We start from the raw sequence: 11,149 nt of genomic DNA on the forward strand, positions 1-11,149 counted from the left end.
TGCCTAAAGTTGACCCTCACTCCGAGACCACTCTCGAAAATTTTAAGGCTCGAGCTACTATGTTCGCATGACCCAAGGGTCCCGACGGCCCGAGTTTATCGGACCGATTCAAGCTTGATCCAAGGAACAACAGCGGGCTCCGAGAGGTGTCGTTCCTATCAACCAAAGACCAGAAAGAATACTCGCATCCGGGTGAGATATGGACAATAGTTAGCAAAGGCATACATTCAGAAGTCTCCACAAATGTAAAAAGAATATGGCAAGCACCAAAGATGAAAGTCGAGAAAATATCTTTATATTCATTAACGTTTGGTTACAACAGCCCACGAGGGGTCCTCACATATGATTACAAAAGCCCATAAGGGGTCCTTACACAAAAACAATGAAGCAAAGGGGTACACATAGTGAAAGACTAAGAGCCTAGCCTATTCTCAAAGATGTGACCTCGGCAGCAGCTTCTTCGAATATCATCCCTGGGCGCACAACCTCAAAGATAATATCTTTCAAAGTGTCGTCCCTCGGGAGTCCTATCTCGACCCCCCAGAATGGCATCTTCAAAAGGGGAGATGTAGAAGGGGAAAGCGCTGGAGAAGAGCAAAATGACGGAGGAGAAGCCAAAAATAAGTGGAGCCACTACCTAGTATGAACTTCGCCAGTACTACTATTGTAAAGGCACTTCTTGGGACGTTGCCCCGGCACGGGATGCAACAGTTAATAGATAGTGTCACCACACCCCAAGGAAATCAAAGAGGGTGTAGTGCACCGAGCCGGGGCAGGAGGGTGAGCAGCGGAGTATAGTTCGAACACCCTCGTGAGCAGCGATGTATAGTTCGAACACATTCCCCAAACGGGGGAAATCGGCCTCCCTGTCTCATCATCTCGGAACAACAACAACAACAACGAAACAGCAAAATCTCGCTCGACTGAGGGAGGTTCAGGAGGTAGACCTTGGCACGGCCGATATGAGCACGGCCAAATGATCGCGAGGCCATGGGCCTCAAACATGGCGAATGGTAGATAAGGATGGAAAGAAGAGAAGATATGGTAAATATGGGAAGGCACTTGGATGGAAGGTTAATCCCAGAAAGCTCCCATTTATAGGAAGGGCGATAGCGTAACCAACGGCACCATTATTGCCTTCGAAAAACGTAACGGCAGATGTAGTTAATGCGTCCTCGGGAGCTGAATCAGTGGCAGCATTATAGCTTTGATGAACGGAAAATCGTAACACTTTGAATGACGCTAAAAAGACAAGTCTATGGGGATGCCCCGGTTATAGTGAAGGTTAGTGCCATAAGTATGATGTCGTCAATATGATGTCATCATGGGAAGTTCGAAGAATCGGATGTCAAAATCGTTTCCCATCACTTCGTTCTAGGAAACACGGAGACTATCTGTATACGGTGAAATTAGAGGGTCCAATTTTCCGTTATTAAGGCATTCCAGAAGACCATCTCGGAGCCTCGAGGCCGCAAAGTTCTGACCGAGTTCCCTCCCCCGAGGCTCGTTGACACCCGACCTAGAAGCAATATTGACCGTGGCAAGGGTAAAGACGGTTAGTTCCCAAGACGCACGGCTAAGTCTAACAAAGCCTAGCCGCCTACTCTGAACCCTGACTCTGGCGGCTCTAGCCGGGGGCCCGGGTGTCTGGTCATCTCCGATAGCACGTGTCCTCCCCATCTGTGAGAGAATAGAAGACAAAAGTTTAGAATTTCGAAGTTTAGAATGTTCAGAATAGTTGACACAACTCTCTTTTGTGTTCTAGATCTCCCTATCTTTTGATATACTGATAACTAAGGATTACAGTGTTTGAACTAAGAAGTAGATAGACTTAGAATACAATGTGTGTAGTTGCATAATCTTCTTCTTGAGGGATCAGCCTTCTTATAGGAAAGAAAAGAGCCGTTGAGTCTTTTGCGAAATCACAGGCACAAGATCTTTAATTAAGAGATTTGACCCAAGGGGTGCCTCTTCGAATCTTGCTCTTTGACGAGCCCAGCTTCGAATGTGACCTCCTTGTCACAGCTTGATTCAAGGACACGTTTACGCCTGGATAGCTTAATTTACGAGCGTGATCTTCTTAATTATAGAATCCATGATTGGAAATATGAGTTCCCTTGATTGAGGACGAGTAAATTTGCTTCCTTTGATTGATCATTAATGCAGTAACAATATCTTCATTCTTTCCTTACTTGCTATTTTGAATCCAGTAGCAATCTTGCTGAGCATCTTCATTCTTTCCTTTTTGTTTGTCTTGTAAATATAACATTAGATAATATTATCATCATTGAAACTTAAACTTAAACCTATCATACCTGGGCACGGGGGCTAAGTCCAGAGCTCAGGAAAATACTCATTCAATTCTTTATAGCTAACGTGGATTGTTTCGCTTGGTCCCACCTTGATAGGACAGGGATCCCTCCGGAAATAACCACTCAAGAGCTGAGCCTGGACCCGAAGTTTCATCCACTCAAGCAGAAAAGGAGACCTCAGTCTGAGGTCAAATATGCATTCATCAAAGACGAGGTATCTAAACTCCTTAAAATAGGGTCGATTCGGGAGGTTAAATACTCGGATTGGTTAGCTAACGTAGTGGTAGTCCTTAAAAAAGGGAATAAATTAAGAATGTGTGTAGACTACAAATATTTAAATAAGGCATGCCCCAAGGAATCTTTCCCTTTTCCCAACATTGATCGCATGATCGATGCGACGGCCGGCCACGAGATCCTCAGTTTTCTCGATGCCTATTCCAGGTACAACCAAATTCGGATGGACCCGGGCGACCAGGAAAAAACTTCCTTCATCACTAAGTACGGTATCTTCTGCTATAACATAATGCCCTTCGAACAAAAAAATGCCGGTGCCACTTACCAACGCCTAGTAAATTGGATGTTCGAAGAACAAATAGGAAAACCAATGGAGGTTTACATTGAAGACATCTTAGTTAAGTCCCTGCGAGTAGAGAACCATTTAAAGCATTCGTAGGAAACCTTCAGCATATTGAAGAAATACAACACGAAGCTAAATCCGGAGAAATGCGCATTCGGAGTCGGGTCCAAGAAATTTCTCGAATTCGTGGTATCTAACCGGGGATCGAGATTAACCCCGACACGATCAAGCCCATTGAAGACATCATTGTTGTGGACAAAGTCAAAGCCGTTCAAAGGTTAACCGATCACATAGCCGCCTTAGGTCGATTCATCCGACAAGAGCCATCGGTTGATCTCACTGTTGAAGAAGAAGACTAAATTCTCGTGGACTCCGGAATGCTAGCAAGCCTTGGAGGAACTCAAACGGTACCTCTCGAGCCCACCTTTGCTTCACATCCGAGGTATAGGTAGATGAACAACTATACCTATACTTGGCAGCATCCGAGGTGGTGATAAGTGGAGTCCTGGTCTAGGAAGAAGAAGGTACACAATTTCCTATCTATTATGTTAGCAGAACTCTAGGCGAGGCCGAAACTAGGTATACTCACCTAGAAAAATTGGCGCTCGCTTTGCTAAGAGCCTCTAGGAAGCTAAAACCATACTTTCAATTCAACCCTATATGTGTTGTAACTACTTGCCCATTAAGGAATATAATGCATAAACCCGAACTCTCGGGACGACTGGCCAAATGGGTCGTGGAAATCAGCGGGTAAGACATCGAATATCGACCCCGGACCGACATCAAATCTAAAATTTTGGCAGACTTCGTGGCCGACTTTACGCTAAACTTAATACCCAAGGTCGAAAGAGAAATGTTGCTAAACTAGGGGACTTTCTCGGGAATCTGGACCCTTTTTACGGACGGTGCCTCGAACGTGAAGGGGTCCAGACATGGTATCATGTTGAAGCCACCATCGGGTAATGTAGTTAGACAATCCATTAAGACTGTAAAGATGAATAACAACGAGGCCGAGTTGAGGCCATGATTGCAGGTCTCGAGCTGGCCAAAAGCTTGGGGGCAGAGGTAATCGAAGCTAAGTGCGACTCCCTTCTTTTGGTGAACCAAGTTAATGGGACATTCGAGGTCAGAGAGGAACGAATGCAAAGATACCTGGATAAACTACAGGTAACGTTATATCGGTTCAAGGAGTGGACACTAAAACATGTACCTCGGGATCAAAACAGCGAGGCCGACGATCTCGCTAACTTGGGATTGTGAGTCGATGATGATGAGTTCAACTCGGGGACGGTCGTACAACTCGTGATATCGGTAGTGGAGGAAGGCCACACCGAGATAAACTCAATGATCCTAACTTGGGACTAGAGAAATAAATATATATAGTATCTAATGACCGGAAAATTACCTTCAGATCCCAAGGACTCGAGAGCTAAACGCACGAAGGCATCCCGGTTCATCTTGTCCGAAGACGGCACCCTGTTCCGAAGAATGTTCGATGGCCCGCTCACAATATGTCTAGGACCAGGGGACACCGAGTATGTTCTGAGGGAGGTCTACGAAGGCACCTACAGAAATCATTCAGGCACGAGTTGTTAATTCGGAAAATAATCAGAGCCGGCTACTACTGGGTCGACATGGAAAAGGACGCGAGGGAGTTCGTTAGAAAATGTGATGAAAGTCAGAGGCATGCTCCGATGATTCACCGTCCCGAGGAGATGCAACATTCGGTCTTGTCCCCTTGGCCGTTCATGAAATGGAGGATGGACATTGTCGGCCCCCTTCCATGGGCACCTAGTAAGGCTAAATTTATATTGTTTATGACTGACTATTTTTCTAAATGGGTGGAAGCCCAGGCGTTCGAGAAAGTCAGGGAGAAGTAAGCCATCGATTTTGTCTGGGACCACATAATATGCCGGTTAGGGATGTCGGCCGAGATCATGTACGACAATGGAAATCAATTCATCGGCAGCAAAGTAAGAAAGTTTTTCGAAGACCATAAGATCAAAAGGATCCTCTCAACACCTTATCACCCTAGTGGGAACGGGCAAGCGGAGTCCACAAACAAAACCATAATCAAAAAACTCAGGAAGAGATTAACTGACGCCAAAGGAAAGTGGAAAGAAATCTTGCCCGAAGTCCTTTGGGTGTACCATATGACCTCAAAGTCCAGTACCGGGGCCACCCCATTCTCGCTGGTTTATGGCTCCGAAGCTCTAATATCGGTCGAAGTGGGAGAACTGAGTCTTAGGTTCAGATATGCAACCGAAGAGTCAAACAACAAGGCCATGAGTTCGAGCCTGGAACTATTAGATGAAAGGCACGAAGTCTCCCTCGTCCGGTTGGCTGCCCAAAAATAACGGATCGAGAGGTATTACAATGGAAGAACAAACCTTCGACAATTCAACGCCGGGGACTTGGTATTAAGGAAAGTTACCCTAAACACCCGAAACCCGAACGAAGGGAATCCGGGGCCAAACTGGAAAGGTCCGTATAAAATTATCGAGATCAGAGGAAAAGGGTCCTACATGCTCGGAGCAATGAACGGCGAGCAACTACCGAACAACTGGAATATAACTCACTTGAAACAATATTATTGCTAAAGTACTGCCCCATTAATTTCTTTTATTTGGACTAACAGTTGCAGGTAACCGAAGAGGAACGCTACAATTTTTAGGCCTGAAAGAACGCGTTGCACTCTTTTTCCCTTGAACCGGTTTGTCCCAAATGGGTTTTCCGGCAAGGTTTTTAACGAGGCAACAGTGGATCGTGCTAACTTAGAATCGAAGACCGGTTATGAACCGATGTAGAGGACCACTTTAAAAGTATTCGAGGCTTTTCTGTGATTGGCCTCGAACACTTGGGGGCACTATGAGCACGTGATTTTTGCCCTATATGAATTACTCCCATAAATTCAAAACAAAATAATTTCTTTCATTTTGCAAAATTTTGTGGATTTTATGGCATTTTTGTTAATTGTTTGCATTTGTCTGTGCATTTTTATTTTTGTTTAATTGATGAAAAATACAAAAATAGGTTGCATTTTGCATTTAGGATTTAACTTTGCATTTGTAGGAATTAATTAGTAAGTAAGTTATTTTATAAAAAGGAAAACCAAAAAAATAGTTTAATTTGCACTTTTAATGATAACTTTTATTTTGAGTAGATTTTCTTTTAATTTATTTTTAACTAATTGTGATAATTATCATTTAGGTTTAATTAGTATTTTTTTTAGGTTAATTAGGCTCAAGGAATTAATTTAGATTTTTAGTTCAATTTTGAAAAAAAAAGGGAAAACAAAAGAAGAAAACAAAAGGGAAATTAGAAAATTGAAAAGGAAAGAAAAGGGGGTTTTATACCAGATCTGGGCCTCAAATAATTTCTTCATGTCCAAGCCCAAATGAAAACTTGAATCTGCCCAAGTCCAGCCCCAACACCCGGCCAAGACCCAGCCCATTTTCCCCTTTGGCCTGACTCGTCTCTCGTTGAGACTAAACGACCCCGTTTCCCCCTCCATTCGATCCCAGCCGTCGAGGATCTTTGATCCAACGGCCCTGAAGCTGGGGTCACTTAAGATATAAGTGTCCAAACGCCCCCCTACCCCCATCTCCCCTCTCTCTCACCCCAGAGAACCCCCATTAGCACCGCCCTGAACCACCGCCTGCCGCCCGCCGGAAATCGCCTACGGCGGCGGCCGGCGTCCAATCACTACGAAATTTACACCATCGCTCCTCCTCTACCTCCCCATCCTAGATCCCCACTCCGTTTCTCCCAAATCCCACCGGAACGCCTCAAATTTTGGAAACCCTAGCGCCGCCCTAACTTTCTTCGGTGGCGGCGCTGACCCCAAACCCCACCAAAATAACACCCCAAAGCCTCCTCGACCCCCTCTACCCTAGTCTGTGTTTCTTTACCCTCGAATCTTAACGGAGTCTCTCGAATCTGTTTTTGAAGGTAAACCCTAGAAAAATCCAAAGTCCCAAATCAACGAGTCTATGGAAGATTTGAGACTGTAATGGACCTTATTCGTGTGTTTTCACATGAAAACACACGATTAAGGGCTATTCAGGTCAAAATTTGAAGAAGCATTTTTAAAATTGGGCAGATCGACTCCTGGTTTGATTTTGAAGTATTTTCTTTGATTCGTTTTGTTTGTTTGTTATTTTTGCTTTTGTGTTTCTGCCTCACCTCTTCTTTTTCTTCTTTCTCCGTCAATTTGATCACGCCCTGGCTGAAGTTAATTTTGAATTTAGTTTCCCATTTATGACAGTTTGTTTTGTATGTGTTTGTGTATTTATTTCTGTTTCGTCTCTTCAGTTTTCTTTTCAAGTCTTAACCGATATGCTCTGTTTTTAATCGTGATAATTAACTTAGGATAGATTTCTGTTAAATGGGTAGTTTAGTTTTAATCTCAGTTTAGTATTTAGCTTAAGAAAATTCATTACTTGGGATTTTGAGTTTTGAAATCATTCAGATGTTTCTTTTTTTTGTTGGATTTCTGACCCCTTTTTGATTTGGGCCTTGGGTTCATCCGGGTCATTCATTTGGTTCTGAACCATTGGGTTAAAGTTAACCCATGACCCATTCTGGTTCAGGGGTAATTTCAAGGGTTATAGGGTTAATTAGGGAAATCTAGGTAAGGGAATCTCTTCTTAACTGAATAAGAAGCTTCTAGGAAGCTGGGGTGGGGGACTAATATGAAAATCTGACATTTAAACTAGGGATGGCTGAGCTAAAATGAAAATTCAAAAAGGGGCAAAGGGCAAAAAACTAAAATCTACTGCTGCCCTAGTCCCTTGCCTATAAAGGCACCCTAAACTTGCCTTGCAAGGCAGACTTTGGAGACCGAAGAGACTTGAAGTGAGAAAAAATTAGAAAAAGGAAAATGGCTGGGAGTTTTTTTCACTGTTCCATTGAATCTTCTTTTCCTTTCTTAGTCGATTTCTGAAGTTTTCTTGTCTGGGCACATTTTTGGTTTATTCTGAGAGTTCATATAGAGTAATATTTAATTTGGGAGGAGTTTTCTGTTTCAAGTTGTTAAGGACCACTGTTTCATTGGATTTTCAAGCTGGTTTTCAGTGTTTCAATTACTGAATCTGGGTTGTGTTGTTGCTGCTATAAAGTTCTGCTGCTGCTCTACTGACCCTCATTTGTTGTTTCTTTTTTACTTGCAGGTACATATCCCTGACCTTAAGCATGTAAGGATTGATTCATGAAGTGTTTCTTGTTGAGAAAAAAATGAGTATTATGTTCTCCTTTTTCATATGTTCTCATTTTCAGTTTTTCTCCCAGTTTGTCTTGTCGATTTTTATCTCAGCAAGTTTCGAACGAGTTCGTGCTTTGAATCATGAATTTTACATTCAAACTGTAATGGGATTATCATGTAGCATTTACTGATTTTCACCTATTTAATTCTTAGGCTTTGTTGTTGTTAGAAGTGTCTGTTAGATTTAAGACCTATGAATATGTCCTTAAGTTTAGATTACTTCAAAAGTTGCTAGGGTTAGGATTGAGCCTGTGTTTGAAAGCTGCAGCCATTGAATTTTGTTTCTCCTGTCGGTTTGGTCTTATTTGAGAGTGGTTAAAATGAAAGAAGTGTTCTGACTTGATGTGATTAGTTATGGTTTGGAATGAGACCTTGAATATGATCTGAATTTCATAGTCTATTCTATTTGAGTAATGGTTAGATGTTTGTGTTTATCCAACAGGCTTAGAATGTTGCCCCTCAAGAGTTACGGGTTTGAATATGAGAGATTTTGAATTTTTATGCATCTTGTGTTTCTATTAGATTAAGTTATTCCTGCTTATGTTGATGATTGCCATATGAATGGATCCTGTGAAGTTTTGTATCAAGACCCTGGGGTTTGGATTTGGTCCTCCTCAAGGATTCAATCCCTGGGCACAATAATTTGGTACCCGCTGTTGCCCTTCCTTACGTTGGGATTGGGCTCAATTTAGGCACAAATCTTTGAAAGTAATTTGAAAATAAGAAAGGGAGTAGGCTGCGCGACATGCGTTTAGTTTACTGCAAATTGGTGCCTTCACGTGAATGGCCATGGCTGGTCCTATTTCTAGCTGGGTCATTTGGTAAATCGGGCCTCGCTTTTATGCCCATTATTCGAACAGCCAAACCCTTTATTAGTGGAGGTGGGCCATTTTAAGTAGCGAAAATAGTTTATGGCTCTCGTATTAATTTCATAACCTAGATATTAAAAATGATTAATATTCATAGAAAAGACTTTAGGTCCGTTTAAAACACCATTGTGATTGTGTATACGTTCGCGTAACATAATTACTATTTTAAAAACAAAACCAGAGTATGCGTTCGCGCAACTTTGGCCAAAATTTCTTAATAATAATAAAGCGTTATTAATAGTGGACACGTTCGCGTGACACGATTTTGACGCGCCAAATAAATGGGTATACGTACGCGTAACCCGTTTCAAGATAATTTTTGATTAAAAGAGGTAAACACACATAGGTTCTAAAACCAGTAATTAAGTAATTTATAAGACAAGTATGATCAAAGCGACCGTGCCAGAACCAAGGAACTCGGGAGTGCCTAACACCTTCTCCCGGGTTAACAGAATTCCTTACCCAGATTTCTGTGTTCGCAGACTGTAAAACAGAGTCAATCTTTTCCTCGATTCGGGATTTGAAACCGGTGACTTGGGACACCATTAATTATCCCAAGTGGCGACTCTGAATTTTTAATAAATAATCCCGTTTTGATTGTCACATAGATTGGAAAAACTCCCTTATACCCTTTCAGGTGTAGGAAAAAGGAGGTGTGACAGCTCTGGCGACTCTGCTGGGGACAAGAACCCAGAACCTCTGGTTCAGGGTTCAAGAATTCAAGCTTGTTTTAATGATTTTTACTTGGCTTTATTTATTGTTCATATTACTGTATTTTGTGAACCTCTGTGCTAATTGCTATCTATTTACCGTTTTAATATTGTTTGAATTGTATATAACTGTCTTCTTACGCCACCCATCTGACTCTTCTGAAAATGGTGCACACGTTCGCATGGCCCGCTTTTTCTGTAGAAATTATACCTAATAGAACGAGGCTGGGCAAGCGACAAGGCCGGGCAGACTTCAGTGCTCCCGGTACGTCGCCCCCTCTTCGGCCCCAGTTGTCTGCTCGAGTAACCCAAGTCTAGAACAAAACCCCAAGATTCAAACCTAGAAAAACACAGCCTCATGCCGGATCCCTAGCAGGAACGTTTGTTTGCATCACGTGCATTTGACTTAGGGGACTCAACACAGGGGTTGGGTCCGTCTAGGACAGGTGTACCCAAAATAACAGACCATCTTGATGCATCCTATGTGCTACATGTTGTATTTATTCAAGGGTAAAAGGGTCATTTGGCGGACCAATGATAGTTGAGGGCAAATGAAAAAATGAAAAAAAAATAAAAAACAAAAAGAAAAAGAGAGGGTGAAGTGTGAAGATAAAGCGAGTGGGCCCCAATTATGTTTTCTGTCACATTTTTTGTTAAGAAAAAAAAGGAGCTTCAAAAATTCAAAAAGATTTTGCACTTTTTCATCATTTTCCGAAAATCAAAAGTTAATAAAAAAAGGAAAAAGAAAATCCAAAAAGATTTTGTATGTTTCATCATTTTCAAGGAAAAGACAAAAAAAAATATTTTCTCTAAATTAGTTTTTTTTTATTCTCGCCTGTATCCAATTTGCCCGAACTACGCATACCTGATTCTCGTCTTTTAGGGCGTGATACGTAGGCAACCCACATCGGGTCCGGTCTTCCTTGTAAATCTTAGGTTCTTGGCTTTGCGGTGTCTTAGCCAAATTTTGCACTTCTAGCCACCTTTTGGCTAAATAAGTTATTTTGCAAAAATAGCCTCAACCATGTCTTGCATGTGTCCAGTAGGGAATGTTATTATCTCACATAGTATTGGTTTAAGTTTTTTCATCATGGTGTGGATTTACTTATCGGAGTTTGAGCATGACATACACCCCAGGATCACTGCATTAAGGAGCCGCTCGAGGAGCCATTTTATGTTTTTGAGTCAATTGTTCATGTTTTACCTTTTAGTCCTGTATAGTGGCATTCAGTCTTTTAGGTGATGTTAGAGTTGGTAATAGTCCAGTTGAGTTTGCCTAGTCTTTTGTTATTGTATTTCTTATTTGTATTTGGAAATGTGTCACAAAGTCAAAAATCCAAAAAAAAAAGAGAAATTTTGCGTTTTTATATTTTCGTTATAGGTTTTCTTTAGAATACTAATTCTAGAAAATGAAAAAA

The sequence above is a fragment of the Nicotiana attenuata genome, unplaced genomic scaffold (genome assembly GCF_001879085.1).
Source record: "Nicotiana attenuata strain UT unplaced genomic scaffold, NIATTr2, whole genome shotgun sequence".
Classification (NCBI taxonomy): domain Eukaryota; kingdom Viridiplantae; phylum Streptophyta; class Magnoliopsida; order Solanales; family Solanaceae; genus Nicotiana; species Nicotiana attenuata.